Here is an 18,036-nt window from a genome sequence, read left to right as displayed (position 1 = left end):
ACTTTGGCACCAACGTGAGTATCAGCAAAGTGGTGTTAGCTGATATGAAAAGTTGGAGCAAAAGTTAGACCCCTAACTTTTGCTCAAACTTTTGGTCCAACTTTTGCAAAACTCCAACCCGGTTCAATTGGTTCGTTTTGGTTCCTCTTCAAACTCCAAGAGCAATTAACCAAGGCCTCTTTCAACCCCATTCCACCAAGAACAAAGGCCCAACTCAAGGCTTGAAGATCATTGGAAGAAAGTAATACGATAGAATTCAAGTTCTTCGGGGAGCTTTTCTTTGAGAGAGCTTTCCTTTGGAATTTTCATAATAGTTTTCGGAGAGCCTTGGATATTGAGTGATCTTTAATTTCTTTGTCTTGGAAGGAGAATTCACTTCTCTTCCTCTCAGTTTTATTACTTTCAATTTCAATTACAATTATCTTGGATTTTGGGTTGGAGAATTGAAGAAATTCTGTTTCAATCTCAACCTTGGATCTCACTGCTTTATTTACTGCTTGATTGGGTTTCAATTTCTGTTAATTGCTCTTCATCCACTTTCTTTGAATTTCAATTACAATTTCTTGTTGGATCTAGGAAGGCATTGAGATCTAGACTTGGTTTTCTAGTCTCTGGGTCCTGAGATCTGATTTCACATTTCAATTCTCTGTTTATTGCTTTATATGTTCATTTACTTTTCTGTTTCGGATCCGATTCAATTCCAATTCCCTTTTACTCTTCTGTTTAATGCAATTTAACTTTTCCTTGTTTAAATCCAAGCCCCAATCCCCTTTACATTTCAAGCCATTTATATTTCTTGCACTTTAAGATTCTGCAATTTACATTTCTTGCAATCTAAGTTTCCGCAATTTATGTTACTTGCACTTTAAGATTCAGCAATTTAATTCTCGTCCTCTTTAATTTCATGTCAATCACCTGTTCCCTTTACTTTCCTTGCAATTTAATTTTTGCAAATCACAAAACACTCAACCAAATCTTGATTCGCTTGACTAAATTAACCACTAAACTAAAATTGCTCAATCCTTCAATCCCTGTGGGATCGACCTCACTCCCGTGAGTTATTATTACTTGATGCGACCCGATGCACTTGCCGGTTAGATTTGTGTGTTTTGGGAGAAATTTATTTTTCACCAAAATACTCATCATAAATAAAGGAAGACATGATAAATAATAATCAAAAATACCAACTAAAAATAAAAATAGTTCTTGTATTAATAAATTCTAAAAATAATTCAATAGTAACTCTGAACAAATTAAGGATATGAAAGAGTAAGTGACAAGTAAGGAAAAACAAACTAGAATGATGAAGTCTTGGTGGAGATAATAACTCTTCTCAATATCCCAATCCAAAAAGCAATAAAAACAAAATCCTAAGAATTGTGAATGTGTAGAGAGAAAACCTAGAGGAGGAGTAAAATCAGATCTAAAACTAAAAATCATGCGGAATGAATGTCTCCTCTCGTCTCTGCATGTTTCCTGGCTCTAATCTGCTTTTCTGGACCGAAAACTGGGTCAAAACATGGTCCAAAATCGCCCTCAGTGAATTCTGCAAATTCTGCAGATCGCGCACATCACGCGATCGCGTCATCCACGCGTTTACGTCATCCAGCATTTTTCCTTGCCACGCGGTGTGTCGTCTACGCTTTCGCATCACTTGTGCAGTTTCCAATCCATGCGTTCGCGTCAGGCACGCGAACGCGTCACTACAATTTCCTCTATTTCGCGCGGTCGCATGAGCTATGCATACGCGTCTCTTCTCGCTGGTCATCTCCTTAATTTCTTGTGTTCCTTCCATTTTTGCAAGCCTCCTCTCCAATTTCCAAGTCATTCATGCCCTATAAATCCTAAAACACTTAACACACAGATCATGGCATCGACTAGAATAAAGGAAAATTAAAATACATAATTAAAAGTCTCTAGGAAGCAAGTTTTCAACCATGGAGTAATTTTGGGAAGGAATTGTAAATACATGCTAATCATATGAATAAGTGGGTAAAGATTTGATAAAACCACACAATTAAACACAATATAAACCATAAAATAATGGTTTATCAACCTCCCCACACTTAAACATTAGCATGTTCTCATGCTTAGTTGAAGGAGATAAAATAAATGAGTAGGAACATGTAAAACTCATGCAATGCAATGCAACCTATACATATGAATGAAACTATATGATTCTTGTCCACTTGATTAAAAGTAAGTAAGCTCTTCAAGACAATCACAAATCAAATTCCACCAACTCAATTCTTATAAAGTAAGAACAGATAAAAATGCAAGAAGGTAGCTCATGAAAGCAAAGAACATAGAATTTAAGCATTGAACCCTCACTGATGATGTATGTACACTCTAATCTCTCTAGTGTATAGGGTAATCACTCTATCCTTCTCTAATCATGCTTTCTAAATTTTGTTCTTCACCTAACCAATCAACAACATTTAATGTACCAATGCAAACATCATGAGGTCTTTTCAAGGTTGTAATGGGGCTAAGGTAAAGGTAAGGGTATATATGGCTAAGTAAGCTTATATATTGAATCTTTAATTAACCTAAGCTTTCACCTAACACATATATGTATATTCTATATAACTTTAAATTTCATACCTAGCTACCCAAACTTTCCCTTTCACATTCCATACTCATGTATCAACTTTAATTTTATCATATTTGCATTGATCTTTGAATTTTTACTTAGCATTGGGGTAATTTTGTCCCCTTATTTATTTATTGAATATTTGTGGATTTTTTTTAAATAAAAATAAACATAGCTTATCAATGCACATGGATTTTTTTATAGTTTCACATGAGTAGGTACCCAAATTCCTATTATGTTATCATGACACATTCCCTTATCATCTTTTGTTCCCATAATCTTCCCATACTTAATTAACACGCAATTCTATCTTAAGGCTAGTGATGTGGTAAAATATAGAACAAATGGGATTTAAAGGCTCAAAGTGGCTAACAAAGGTAACTTAAGGGGTAGGCTTAATTTGGATAAGTGAGCTAAACAAATAATGGCCTCAATCACATGCAAGCATATAAATATATTAAACATTGGACATATAGGGTGAAACAAAATATAGATTACAATCATAGAGAAGTAAATACACAAGAATAAATATTTATGGTTAAATAAGGTAACCATGTAACTAAGCTCAAAGTCTCACAGGTTGTGTGTTCTTTAGCTCAAAAACCATGTTCCAATTACAACTTCAAACAAATTTAACATAAAAATTTTGATTAAAATTAGTGAAATTTTGTTCCATCAAAAATAGGGTCTTAGAAGAAACTTATTATCTTTTCAATCAAGTAGAACATGCATGCAACTAACCTATTACTATGCAATTTATCCTATTCTACAAAAGAAAAACTAACTAAATATCCTATTTTTTGGTGTTAAGGAAGGGAAATTACCTCTGGAAGTCAGGTACTGACCGACCTCCCCACACTTAAGGCTTTGCACCGTCCTCGATGCCATCTGTCAGGAATAAAGGTGGGCTGGTAGCAGTATCTCCACAGTCGGGACCATCATGACTCCCTGTGCTGGTAAAGGAAGTGGAGTCCAGGGTGTCTGGGTCTTTGTATTTTCCCATAAGTAGCTCCTTGAGGTATGTGAACCGGTGCTTGTTACAGCACTCTCTTAGCTTTACTTTGTGTTCCTGCCGATCTAACCTTTCAAGTATCTGATGGAACAGTTGGTTTGTTGTAGGTGCTTGTAGTGTTGAAGGGGGAATGTCTTCATCCGGTTCAGTAGATTAGCTTGTAGTGGCTGCTGGAGGTCTGATATATTTCCCGTTAGGGACGTATTGATCATCCCGTGGAAGCATGGCTTTGGTGTCCCCAACTCTGTAGGAGACTCCGGCTGCTGAGACGAGATCTGAAACCAAGGCGGGAAAAGGTAAGTTGCCCGCAATTTGTACGTGTCCTATTGCATTTCGGATGTGTCTTGGTAAGTTTAGATGCTGGTCTATAAGGATGCACCATAGTAGAACGGCCATGTCTGCAGTGAAGGAGGACTCATGGGTGCTCGGGAAAACGTAATGGGACATAATCTGTGCCCAGACGCGAGCCTCTAGGGTAAGTGCAGAAGCCGATATTTCCTTAGGTCAGGAATGATGGTATCCGTAGATCCATCTGCTGCCAGGTTTTGCGATAGCTCTGAGAATAGCGTCCCAGTAAAATTGGTATGTCTGGCGCTTGAGTGCGGCCTCTTGAAATGCGTCCAATCCTTCTGGAGTAGGGGGAAGATCTAAAGCTCGTTGAATGGCCTCTTTTGTAATGGGGACTTGCTTCTGACGGACATAGACAGACTGCAGGGTTGGCAGGTGGAAATTAGAGTAGAACTCGACAACCCAGGAAAGATTAATCTGCCGTGGCTGTCTCTGTAGGAATCCCCATTTTTGTCGCTCAATTCGCAGCTCAACAAATTCAGCAATACGGGTCGGGAGGATAAGAAGGTATTCGTTGTTGTAACTCCTTTCTTTCAGGATGGGGAACATCTGCTCACAGTAGCGGTTGGTGAATCGCGCAGTGTCCTTTGTTGGGAAGGCTTTTTCTTTTTCATCAACCTTTATAATCCTCTTAATTCTTTTTGTTGAGGGCTTAACTGCAATTGAAGATGGCTCTGTCACTAATGCTCTTTTTGATCCTCTTCTTGCTGTTGATTTGGGAGTAGCTTTCTCTTTACCTTTCTTGGTGGCCATCCTGAAAGGGGAAGAGTAAGGATGTTAAAACTTCAAGGGATAGAGCAAGGAAGAGAACGGGAAAGGTGGTAATCAATGCACATTAAAGATGAATGATGTTAACACATGGTCATGACTACATGTGAGAAATCGTCAATGGAAATATAGCAAGTGTATATGATGACAATTAAATGTAAGGTGTTTATTGGCATGCCAGCAAAGGCATGAGTAGCATAGATCAAGCATTCAATCTCCAAGATAGATTACCAAGCCTTTCAAACTAATAACCTATTTGTAATAACAATTATATTTAAATAATATAATATAAAAAGGATTTTGTGAAAAGCAAGCATTTAGAGTAGAAGAATGAAAGAAATCCTAAAAATAGTGCATAATGCCATATGGGCGTTTTCACAAACACATAGCATGCATGGTAAGTAAGCTATTGAAAGTATTAAATTGAGCATGCAAGCAACCCTATAAAAATTAATATATAATTGTCAAACAATTTCGTAACAATCCACAAGCAAATCATAAAAAATAATAATGACCCAAATAAATTTCCAACACCAAGTAAAAGAAAAAGAAAGAAAAAGAAAACATGGATAAGGAAATTAAAAAGAAAAAAAGAAGAAGAATAGAAAAGTATGGAGGGGAGAAGAAAAGAAAAACCTTGATAATGGTGGTGAGAGAAAGTAGAAAATGAGAAAGAAGGAAGAAGGAACGAAGGGGAAGAAAGAAATAAGAAAGGAAAAGAAAAAGTAGGATTTGGGGAAGAAAAAGATAAGATATTTTGGCAGATATGGAGATGTTGTGCGGCGCCAACGACGCGGACGCGTGGATTACGCATTCGCGCGGATGGCGCTTATATGAATCGACGCGGATGCGTCGGTCACGCAGACGCGTGACTTGTTCTAAGCTACTGGCGCAAGAGCAGCCTTGCGCTCGCACAACTCTCTGTTCAAAACTCATTGTTGCCAATTTTCTAGGTGACGCGTTCGCGTGGTGGACGCGATCGCGTGAATGGCCAAGATTGGAGGATGACACGGACGCGTGGGGCACGCGTTCGCATGGTAGGGCTTGTGCGTCTAGCGCCATTCCAGCCCCACTCCTTCACAACTTGCTGCCATATTGCCTTTCTTACGTCGATTTTCAGGGCACGCGTTCGTGTGGGAGGCATTTTTCCCACATGACGCGGACGCGTCGACGACGTGGTCGCGTAGGTCAAATTGTGCCAAAGGCACGCCTCCAGCCGCGCTCTCGCATGACTTTCTGTCAAGTTTGCTTTTCTTCCCAGGGCCAATATGACGCGGACGCGTCAGTGACGCTGTCGCGTTGCATGCCGCTTTCCTCCTCTCTCTTCGTTTTTTTATATGGAATATGCAAATGCAGATGCAAACTATAGGCACTAGTACTGAGAAGAGTTGTTGAGAAAGGAAATAGAGAAATAAAAGAAAAGAACGATCATACCATGGTGGGTTGTCTCCCACCTAGCACTTTGTTTTAACGTCCTTAAGTTGGACGCTCCACTAGCTCAGTCTTCTACTGTTGGTGGATCTTCCAAGAGGAAGATTTCTAACTCCTTGTTTTTCTTCGCCTTCTCACCATGATATAGCTTTAAGCGATGTCCATTAACTTTGATGAGTTCAGAGCTTGAAGGATGATTCAGGTGGAAAACTCTGTATGGCTCGGCCTTCTCTACTCTATATGGACATTCTCATCTTGATCTCAACTTGCCTGGCATGAGCCTCAGTCTAGAGTTGTAAAGGAGGACTTAGTCCCCAGCTTGGAACTCTCTCCTCTTGATGTGCTTATCATGTACAGCCTTCATCTTTTCCTTGTACAGCCTTGAGTTCTCATAAGCTTCTAGGCGAAGGCTTTCTAATTCTTACAGTTGCAACTTCCTTTCAGCTCTGGCTTTCTCAAATCCCATGTTGCACTCCTTCACTGCCCAAAAGGCTTTGTGCTCTACCTCAACTAGGAGATGATAGGCTTTTCCATAAACTAAGCGGAAGGGACTCATCCCAATGGGTGTCTTGTATGCAGTTCTGTAAGCCTAGAGTGCATCTTGTAGTCTGGTGCTCCAATCTCTTCTATGAGGTTTGACTATCTTCTGCAATATACGCTTTATCTCTCTGTTAGACACCTCGGCTTGCCCATTAGTCTGGGGATGGTAGGCTGTTGCTACTTTATGAATTATCCCATGCTTCTTCAGTAATCCTGTTAGTCTCCTGTTACAAAAATGGCTGCCTTGATCGCTCACGATTGCTCGTGGTAATCCAAAGTGACAAATAATATGGTTTCTAACAAAGGAAACAATAGTGTTAGCGTCATCAGTGCGGGTAGGAGTTGCTTCCACCCATTTAGAAACGTAATCTACAGCTAACAATATATAAAAATGACCATTAGAATTTGGAAATGGACCCATGAAGTCAATGCCCCAAACATCAAAAATTTCACAGAAAAGCATAATCTGTTGAGGCATCTCATCCCTCTTGGATATGTTACCAAACCTTTAGCATGGGAAACAAGATTTACAAAATTCAGCAGCGTCTTTAAAAAGAGTAGGCCACCAGAATCCACAGCCTAAAATTTTTCTAGCTGTTCTTTGAGGGCCAAAATGTCCTCCACTCTCAGATGAGTGGCAGGTTTCTAAAATAGACTGGAATTCTGATTGAGGCACACACCGTCTAATTACCTGGTCAGTGCCACATCTCCATAAATATGGGTCATCCCATATATAATATTTGGACTCGCTTTTCAGCTTGTCTCTTTGATGCTTAGTAAAGTCTGGAGGAAAAGTACGGCTAACTAGATAATTATCTACAGGTGCATACCAAGTGACTACTTCAGATACTGCTTGTAAGTTGTCGAATGGAAAATTATCATTTATAGGAGTGGAGGTATCCTTAATGTGCTCAAGGTGACTCAAGTGGTCTGCCACTAGATTCTGGTTACCACTCCTATCCTTAATTTCTAAATCATATTCTTACAGTAGCAGTATCCAACGTATAAGCCTCGGTTTAGACTCTTTTTTAGCTAATAAATACTTTAGAGCTGCATGGTCTGAGTACACTACTACTTTAGTACCAAGTAAATAGGCTCGGAATTTATCCAGAGCAAAAACAATAGCAAGAAGCTCTTTCTCAGTAGTAGTGTAATTAGACTGAGCGGCATCTAAAGTCTTAGATGCATAAGCAATTACAAAAGGATCCTTACCTTCACGCTGAGCCAACACCGCTCCTACTGCATGACTGGAGGCGTCGCACATGATTTCAAATGGCTCCAGTCTGGTCCTCTCACAATTGGAGCTTGAGTCAGGGCGGTCTTCAGCTTATCAAACGCTTGTTTGCAATCCTCACTGAACTCAAACTCAATATCTTTCTACAGTAGTCTAGATAAGGGTAGTGCTACCTTACTGAAGTCCTTAATGAATCTCCGGTAAAAACCTGCATGGCCAAGGAACGAACGGACTTTCCTCACAGAGGAGGGGTAAGGTAAACTAGAAATAATATCCACCTTTGCTGGATCTACAGAAATGCCAGTATTAAACATAACATGTCCTCGTACAATCCCTTGTTTTATCATAAATCGACATTTTTCAAAATTCAATACAAGGTTTATACTAACACATCTATCTAATACTCTAGATAAACTATCTAACCAAAGGCTAAATGAATCACCATAAACACTAAAATCATCCATAAAAACCTCCATACAGTTCTTAATAAGGTCAGAGAAAAGAGTCATCATACACCTCTGGAAAGTAGCTGGTGCATTGCATAAGCCAAAGGGCATTCTCTTATAAGCATAAGTTGCAAAAGGACATGTAAAAGTAGGCATTTCCTGATCTTCAGGAGCAATGTGAATTTGAAAATAGCCTGTATAACCATTTAAAAAGCAATAATGGGATTTACCTGACAGGCGATCAAGCATCTGATCAATGAATGGCAAGGGGTAATGATCCTTGCGAGTGGCTTGGTTGAGACTCCTATAGTCAATGTAAACTCTCTATGAATTCTGCACTCTAGTTGTCAGAAGCTCTCCATGCTCATTTCTTACTGTTGTGATTCCAAACTTCTTGGGCACCACTTGTACTGGACTAACCCATTCGCTATCTGAGATGGGGTAAATGATATCTGCTTCAAGTAGCCTGGTCACTTCTTTCTTGACAACTTCTAAGATGGTGGGATTCAATCTTCTTTGAGGTTGACGGACAAGCTTTTCTCCCTTTCTAGGAATATTCTGTGCTCACAAACTTGAGGGTTGATGCCTACTATATCCGCTAGGCTCCATCCAATTGCTTTCTTGTGTTTTCTCAGCACACTGAGTAGCTGTTCTTCTTGTTGAGAAGTGAGTTCCCTTGCAATGATAACTGGAAACTTCTGCTTGTCCTCAAGGTAAACATACTTGAGGTGTGAAGGAAGGGGCTTTAATTCTAATTTCTGCTTATGGTCAGGCTCTGGATTATCTGGAGCTAGTGATAATGGTGAAGTGCTCTCATTGTTCTCTGAGAATGTCCCCACACTTGGACCTTGTATTGTGTACTTCTCTTCTAATTCCTCCTGGTGAACTTCAGCCACGATTTCATCTATGATGTCACACTGGGAGATAGAATGATCATCCGGAGGGTGCTTCATAGCTTCATTTAAACTGAATTTCACTATTCTGCCATCTATTTCAAAAGAATAAGTTCCGGAAAATGCGTCCAGCTTGAACTTTGAAGTCTTCAGGAATGGTTTTCCAAGCAGGATTGACGATGGTCTTCCTGAGTCATTAGGGGGCATTTCCAGGATATAGAAGTCAATGGGAAATGTGAGCCCCTTAATGCGCACTAATACATCTTCAGCAATTCCAACCACTGTAATAATGCTTTTATCTGCTAACACAAAACGAGCTGCCGACCTTTTTAAGGGAGGGAGCCTCATGGTATCATATATAGACAAAGGCATTATACTAACACACGCTCCTAAATCACACATGCAGTCAGAAAATATCACACCTCCAATAGTACAATTAACCATACATGGACCTGGATCACTACACTTTTCAGGTATACCTCCCATTAAAGCAGATATATAACTACCTAAGGGAATAGTTTCTAATTCATTAATTTTGTCTTTATGTAAACATAAATCTTTTAGAAACTTTGCATATTTAGGTACCTGCTGAATAACATCAAAAAGGGGAACAGTTACCTCAACCTTTTTGAATATTTCTACTATTTTGGGATCAAGTTCCATCTGCTTCTTGGGCTTCCTTGCAATTTGTGGAAATGGAATAGGGAGGGTGTTTTCTACAGCGTCTGCATCCTTTGGTGCTTCTTTCTGTGGTTGAGCTTCTTTTTTTCAACCATGTCTTGTATGTCCTCTTCCTCTTCAGCATCTTCTACTTCCACTACCTCTTCAACTGAGGCGTGCTCTGGTGGGTTTGGCTCCTCCTGATTCCTTTCTTGCCACCCTTTGGATTGGGTAAGGGTTGAGAAGGAATTCCACTGGAGCTTGCATGTTGAGTGTATGAAGTATTGGATGATCCCAACTGAGAGATGAGAGCTTGTATAGCGGATGTTAGACCGTTAAGTGAACTTTCCACGTTCTTTTGTCCTTGCGCAATGGATTGAAACATCTCGTCATTCGGAGAGGAATTAGAACAAGTGATATAAGGAATTTGTTGTTGGTTGTGCTGTGGTCCTTGGGATTGCCTCAGGTGAGGTGCTCTGTAAGGCTGGTTCTGGTTCTGCTGCCTGTTGTTGTTATTATTCCACCTCTGATTTCCTTGATTGTCTCTGCCTCCTCTGTTATTATTGTCCCTCCAACCCTGGTTAGAATTATCTCTCCAATGTGGTCTTGTACTTTTTCATAGACCCATTGCTAGCACTTTTCAATGTGGTCTTATCTTGGGGCCTTATGCCCTGTGTGACGTAACCGAGTAACACTATCTTGTCAATCATATGGTAGGGGCATGCTTCCAGAAGATTATTGAAGCACTCCCAGTATTCATAGAGAGTCTCAGATTCATCCTGAACAATCATGGAAATGTCTTTCCTCAGTTTATCAGTAACTTCAGCTAGAAAGAATTTTTCCAAGAATTCTCTTCTCAGTGTATCCCAGTTGGATACAGTTGCTGCTGGTTGAGTGTAGTACCACTCTCTTGCCTTCCCCTCAAGAGAAAACGGGAAAGCTTTAAGCAAAATTGTAGTTTCATTTGCACCATCACGCCTGACAGTAGAACAGGCTGCTTGAAAATCTCTCAGGTGCTTGATAGGCTCTTGAGCAGGCAAGCCATGAAACTTGGGCATCAAATTGAGCAGTGCGGTCTTTATTTCAAAGTCTGTAGCCACCACTGGGTGACGCGCTTGAAATGGTTGCATTGTAAAATCAGGGGCTCCAGCCTCCTGGATAGTAACTCTCCTAGCTGCTGCCATGTTACCTGCACGTAAATCAACCAAATCAGTAGAACGGGGGCTGGTTTCTTTCTCAAGTGACGTTTCAGATCCGCCCTCAGAGAGTACTAACCAATGCCGAGCTTGCCTTATTCGTGAAATAGTTCTTTCAATCTCAAGATCGAATACTGGCAAGTTTGGATTAGGAAGTGAATGCGTCATCTAACGAAAGAAACAAGCAGCTCATAGTAGCAAAATAAAATAAAATGCAAATAAATAAAATCCAATCAATAACTTTAGCACTTTATTGTAACTCCCCGGCAACGGCGCCAAAAATTGACGTGGCAAAAATTGGCGAGTCAAGAATTGTTGTAAGATATTCGTCTCAAGTATAGTTCTTAACCAACCAGAAATCCGCTTATCAATTTAGAAGGGTTGTCACAAAAATTAAATTTAAAATACTGGGAGTATGAATCCCAGGTCGTCTCCCAATGAGTTGCAGAAAGGTGTGCTACTTTATTAATCAGATATTTTCAAAAAGAGTTTGAGTTGAATAAATAGGAAATTAAATTGGGGAAATTAAGTAATTTAAATAAAAGCCTTGACTGTGAGTAGATTAGCTGGAAGCCTTATTCTTGTTGTAGTACTCTCAAGATTAATTAATAATTGAAGGTTGTTCTGTTTAGTTATCCCTTACTAGGTAAGGGAAAGTCAAACAACATGGAATACTGTTTCTATTCACAAGTCCCAATCCGCTGATGCCAGGGCATCTTGGCCAGTTTCACTGACCTTTTCTTTACTATTTTTAGGGGAGTTTCATGCATTTCTTTAGGAAATAAGCTAGTTTTGGGTAGATATTCACCTACACCTTTATTCAAGCATACATTGTGCATTTTACATTATTTCATGAGGATTTTGCATGAATTTAGTGACAAATTGTATGCTGCATTACCCATGACTTGGACTAGAACTTTGATGCACTCTGTTGCTTAATTTCAGGACCAAAGGAAGCAACGAAAGGGAGGTAACTTGCAAGGTTAATAAGAAAAGTGATTGCCAATAACACTCTCAAAGCCATCATTGCCCACATTAAGAGTCACGTTAACTAAGTTAACGTGCACTCTAACGTGGAGAAGGGAAGTTGAGCCAACATTAGTGACACTAAACATTGTCACTAACGTTGGCAAACACTCATGAGTGGCCACGTTAGAGCCCACGTTAACCTAGTTAACGTGACCTCTAACGTTAAAGGGGGAAGAGAAGCCAACGTTAGTGACATTCAACATTGTCACTAACATTGGCCTAAGGATGCAACATACCACGTTAACTCCCACGTTAACTTGGTTAACGTGGGAGCTAACGTGAGAAGTGAGAGTTGTCGACAATGTTAGTGACACTCAACATTGTCACTAACATTGGAAGCAACCACACAACCCCCCAAGGAGCCATGTTAACCTCCACGTTAACTTAGTTAACGTGGAAGCTAACGATGAGGAATGAATGATGAGCCAACGTTAGTGACACTCAACATTGTCACTAACGTTGGGATGGCTAAGAATGGCCACGTTAGAAGCCACGTTAACCTAGTTAATGCGGACTCTAACGTGAGATCTAGGGGCACATTGGAACGTTAGTGAAAATGTTAAGTGTCACTAACGTTCTCGAAGTTTCGCAAGGCCACGTTAGAAGCCACGTTAACCTAGTTAACATGGGCTTTAACGTGAAGCAAATAGGGGCACAGTGGAACGTTAGTGACAATGTTGAGTGTCACTAACGTTCTCGAAGTTTGGCAAGGCCACGTTAGAAGCCACGTTAACCTAGTTAACGTGGGCTCTAACATGAGGCAAAGGGGTACATTGGAACGTTAGTGAAAATATTGAGTGTCACTAACGTTCTCGAACTTATACTTTCACTAAATGTTAACACCCCTAACGCCCTGAGCTAAAGTCTCTGCCCACTTAGCACTTTCTCTCTGCAAGTAAAGCCAAGCCCAAATGAAGAAAAGAACTGCTTCAAACTCAAGATCCAAAGGCCCAAGACTTGAAGAGCAAACTAGAAGCTAAGAAGAGTAGTATATATAGGAGTAGCTTTGAATTGAAAGGGAGTTCTAATAGTTGGAAAAAGAGAATTACTCTCTGTATTTTACTTTTCTCTGCAATTTCTAGTTCTATGATGTATTCTCCATCTTTATTTTCATTTTCAAGAGCTATGAACAACTAAACCCCTTTCATTGGGTTAGGGAGCTCTGTTGTAATTTGATGGATCAATACTAATTTTCATTATTCTTCTTCTATCTTTTCTCTTGATTTTACTTGAAAGCTTTCGATCTTCATCCCATTGAGTAGTTATCTTGGAAGAGAAGCTATTCAAACTTGGATCTCTTTTGAACCTTGAAAGAGGAATGAAGAGATCAAGCTAGAAATGCTTTCTCATGCTGGACCAAATTGGGTTTGGATGGGTATGTGACTATAACCCTCTCAATACTTGATTTGGAAAATGCATGTGCTATAATCAGTGACCATACTTCATCTCTTCTCATGAGCAATTGACCAAGGAATTGGCTATTGATCAAGATTTGAGAGATTGAATTGCAAGAAATTGTAATTCAATCACTTAAGATTGCCAAGGAGATCAATGAGTGCATTGATTGAGGAAGAGATGAAAATGAACTTGATCCGGAGAATCGCAACATCTCCTAAGCCCAATGAACTCCCCATCTCTGATCTTACCCATTCTCTTTAATTTCTGCCATTTACTTTTATGAGCAAATCCCCCATTCCCATTTACAATTCTGCAATTTATTTTCAGTCATTTACTTCCAGTCCTTTAATTCTAGCATTTACTTTTCTGTTATTTACATTCCCGCCATTTTATTTTCTGCAACTCTCAACCCAATTTCTGGATTCGCTCAACTAGAACATTCTTCTAATTAAAGTTTCTTGATCAATCAATCCCTGTGGGATTCGACCTCACTCTATTGTGAGTTTTTACTTGACGACAAATTCGGTACACTTGCCGAAAGGAGATTTGTTGAGAGACAAGTTTTCTGTGCATCAAGTTTATGGCGCCGTTGCCGGGGATTGATTTTGCATCAACAATGATTAAATTGGAAGATCACTAGATTGAGCATTTTTATTTTTGTGAATTTTATTTTCTGTTTGAGTAATTTACTTTTTGTTTTCGTTAAACTTCTTCCCTTCCCCCTCTACTCTGTTGTTTTACTTTGTTATTTTCAATTCTGTTTGCTAACCCACTAACTGTTCGATATATTGCATCACCCACAACTAATAGTAATTCTGACACAAATACTTTCTGCACCTATCTTTTCTTGCTTGCACTTGATGGTTGTATGACAGGGAGAAGAAGCGGGGCTTCAACTTCCTTCGATTCTGAACCTGAGAGGACCTTCCTTAGATTAAGGAGGGAGTCAAGAGGAAAGAAAGTGGTTGGTGTTGAGGAAGAAGAGGAATTCTTTGAAACAAACATGGAAGACAACATGGAAAACCATCATGAAGAAGAGGATCACAACCATGGGGGAGGAGGTAGAGCAAATCATGCTTGGGAGGATAGAAGAGTTTTGGGCTCTTACATCAATCCAAACCCAGGCAATTGTGGAAGTAGCATCCAAAAGCCAACAATCCATGCCAACAACTTTGAACTTAAACCACAGCTCATCACCCTTGTTCAGAACAACTGCTCGTTTGGAGGAGGTGTTCAAGAAGACCCCAATCAACATTTGACCACCTTCCTGAGAATATGTGACACAGTGAAGTCTAATGGTGTTCACCCTAACGGCTATAGACTGCTCCTATTTCCATTATCACTTAGGGACAAAGCAGCCAAGTGGCTGGAATCCTTCCCAAGGGAAAGCTTGACAACTTGGGAAGACGTGGTGAACAAATTTTTAGCAAGATTTTACCCTCCTCAACGAATCAATAGGCTGAGAGCTGAGGTCCAAATTTTCAGGCAACAAGATGGTGAGACTCTATATGAAGCATGGGAGAGGTTCAAGGACTTAACAAGGAGGTGTCCACCTGACATGTTCAACGAATGGGTGCAGCTGCACATTTTCTATGAAGGACTCTCTTATGAGTCAAAGAAGGCCGTAGACCATTCATCCGGAGGATCTTTGAACAAGAAGAAGACTATTGAGGAAGCCATAGATGTTATTGAAACAGTAGCAGAGAACGACTACTTCTATGCTTTCAAAAGAGGGAACACAAGAGGAGTAATGGAGCTAAACAATGTAGATGCTCTGTTGGCCCAAAACAAGCTCATTACCCAGCAGCTGGTTGACCTCACCAAGAAGATGGAGATGAACCAAGTAGCAGCAATCTCCACTTCATCAACAACCCAAGAAGGAGTGAATAAAGAAGTAGAGGGGAGTCAGGAGCAAGCCAACTACATTGGGAATTCACCAAGAAAAAACTATGATCCATACTCCAAGACCTACAACCCTGGATGGAGAAACCACCCAAACTTTGGGTGGGGAAGTGAGCAAGATCAAAACCAAGACCAGAGACGTTACAACTCCAACAACAACACTTCTCCACACGCCTATCAAAACCAAAACAGCATATCTGCTCTGAATCACCCATCAATTGATGATAAGCTCTCTAAGATCAAAACCTTAATTGAAAGAGTATGCAAAGACATTCGAAACAGTAAAGCATTCAGAGAGGAAGTGCAGTCAAACATGCAGAATCAAAATGCTACCATCAAGAAACTGGAGACACAAATCAGCTATCTGTTTAAGCAGCTTCCTAACCACAACTTTTGCTATGATGCCCATTCAAGCAAAAGGGAGGAGTGTCAAGCTATCACACTTAGGAGTGGGAAGGAACTGAAGGAACGTCCCCAAAAACCATAAGAAGAAGGCTCAAATGAAAAGGGAGAAGAGCAAGATGGAGTTCAACCTCCCACGCCAAGTCTGCAGAAAGAAAAAGGGATACCACAACTGAACATCTCAAGAGCTCCATATCCCCAGCAATTGAAGAAAAGGGAAGATGACAACCAGTTCTTGAGATTTTTGGAAATCTTTAAGAAGCTACAAATCAACATACCCTTTGTTGAAGCCATAGAACAAATGCCACTCTATGCCAAGTTTTTGAAGGAGCTAATGACTAAGAAGAGAAGCTGGAAGAACAATGAGACTGTGATATTAACCGAAGAGTGTAGTGCTATCATTCAACATAAACTACCGCAGAAACTGAAGGATCCTGGGAGTTTTCAGATCCCTTGTATTATAGGAGAAATCACAGTGGAGAAGGCTCTTTGTGACTTAGGGGCCAGCATCAATTTGATGTCAGTAGCTATGATGAGAAAGATGAAAATTGAGGAGGTAAACCAACAAAAATGGCCCTACAACTGGCAGACCGATCGTTCAAATTCCCTCATGGGATAGTAGAGGATTTGCTGGTAAAAGTGGGAGATTTCATATTTCCAGCAGATTTTGTGGTGCTGGACATGCAGGAGGACGCCAAGACCTCCATAATCTTGGGAAGGCCATTCTTGGCCACTGTTGGAGCTGTCATTGATGTTCAGAAGGGTGACCTCACCCTGAGATTACACAATGAAAATATGACATTCAATGTGTTCAAGGCCATGAGTTACCCACCCGAACAATTGGGGGAATGCAAGAGGTTAGATGCACTTGAGAATGAAGTGTAGGAGAATTTTGAAGAAGAAGAACCTGAAGAGGACGAGAGATTGGTGGAGGAAGAATCTGAATCAAGTGAAGAGGTGGCCACAGCAGAAATACCTATACCAGATACACCAAAGGAAGGGAACGAAAAGTTAGAAGCACCCAAACTTGAACTCAAAGTACTGCCACCCACTCTCAAATATGCATATCTAGGAGAAAATGAAAACTACCCAGTAATCATAAATTCATCCCTCAGTCATGATCAAGAGGACGAGCTACTCAAGGTGCTGCGGGAGCATAAGGATACCATTGGATGGACCCTTGCTGACTTGAAGGGAATCAGTTCAGCCATATGCATGCATAAAATACTTTTGGAAGATGATGCCAAGCCATCCATTCAATCCCAAAGAAGGCTGAACCCAATCATGAAGGAAGTGGTACAGAAAGAGGTTATGAAGCTTTGGTAAGGAAGGGTCATATACCCAATTTCGGACAGCCCTTGGGTTAGCCCCATACATGTTGTGCCTAAGAAGGGAGGAATCACTGTGGTTACCAATGAGAAGAACGAGCTCATACCTACAAGGACTGTCACAGGATGGCGAATGTGCATAGACTACAGAAAACTCAATAAGGCTACACGAAAGGACCATTTTTCCCTTCCATTCATGGATCAGATGTTGGAAAGACTTGCAGGGCACGCATATTATTGTTTTCTCGACGGTTATTCAGGATATAACCAAATAGTGGTTGATCCGAGAGACCAAGAGAAAACCTCATTTACTTGTCCGTATGGAGTGTTTGCCTATAGGCGCATGCCATTTTGGTTATGTAATGCTCCTGCAACTTTCCAACACTGCATGCTTTCTATCTTTTCAGATATGATAGAAAAATTCATTGAAGTTTTTATGGATGATTTCTCGGTATTCGGAGATTCCTTTCCTAGTTGCCTACATCACCTCGCCTTGGTATTGAAAAGATGCCAAGAGACTAATTTGGTCTTGAACTGGGAAAAATGCCACTTCATGGTGATAGGAGGAATAGTCCTTGGTCACAAGGTCTCTCACCAAGGCATTGAGGTTAAAAGAGCTAAAGTAGAACTTATTGAAAAATTACCCCCACCCAGTGATGTCAAGGCAATTAGGAGTTTTTTAGGGCATGCTGGTTTTTACAGAAGGTTCATTAAAGATTTTTTAAAGATAGCCAAGCCCTTAAGCAATCTCCTTGTATCTGATACACCATTTATCTTTGATGAAACATGCATGCTAGCATTTGCACATTTGAAAATGAGGTTATCCTCTGCTCCTATCATCTTCCCACCTGATTGG

The 18,036-nt window shown here is 40.3% G+C and overlaps 1 non-coding gene across 1 annotated transcript; it reads right to left on the bottom strand.

Moving 5' to 3' along the window:
- Positions 1-15,004: 15,004 nt before the first annotated feature.
- LOC112781357 (small nucleolar RNA R71) lies at positions 15,005-15,108 on the bottom strand. The gene has a single exon (XR_003192138.1). It is a non-coding gene; the product is annotated as a small nucleolar RNA R71 (small nucleolar RNA).
- Positions 15,109-18,036: the final 2,928 nt, after the last annotated feature.

This window comes from Arachis hypogaea, chromosome 19, assembly GCF_003086295.3.
Source record: "Arachis hypogaea cultivar Tifrunner chromosome 19, arahy.Tifrunner.gnm2.J5K5, whole genome shotgun sequence".
NCBI lineage: Eukaryota > Viridiplantae > Streptophyta > Magnoliopsida > Fabales > Fabaceae > Arachis > Arachis hypogaea.
Note: the sequence above shows the minus strand (reverse complement) of the source record. Positions and strands in the feature narration are given on the sequence as shown.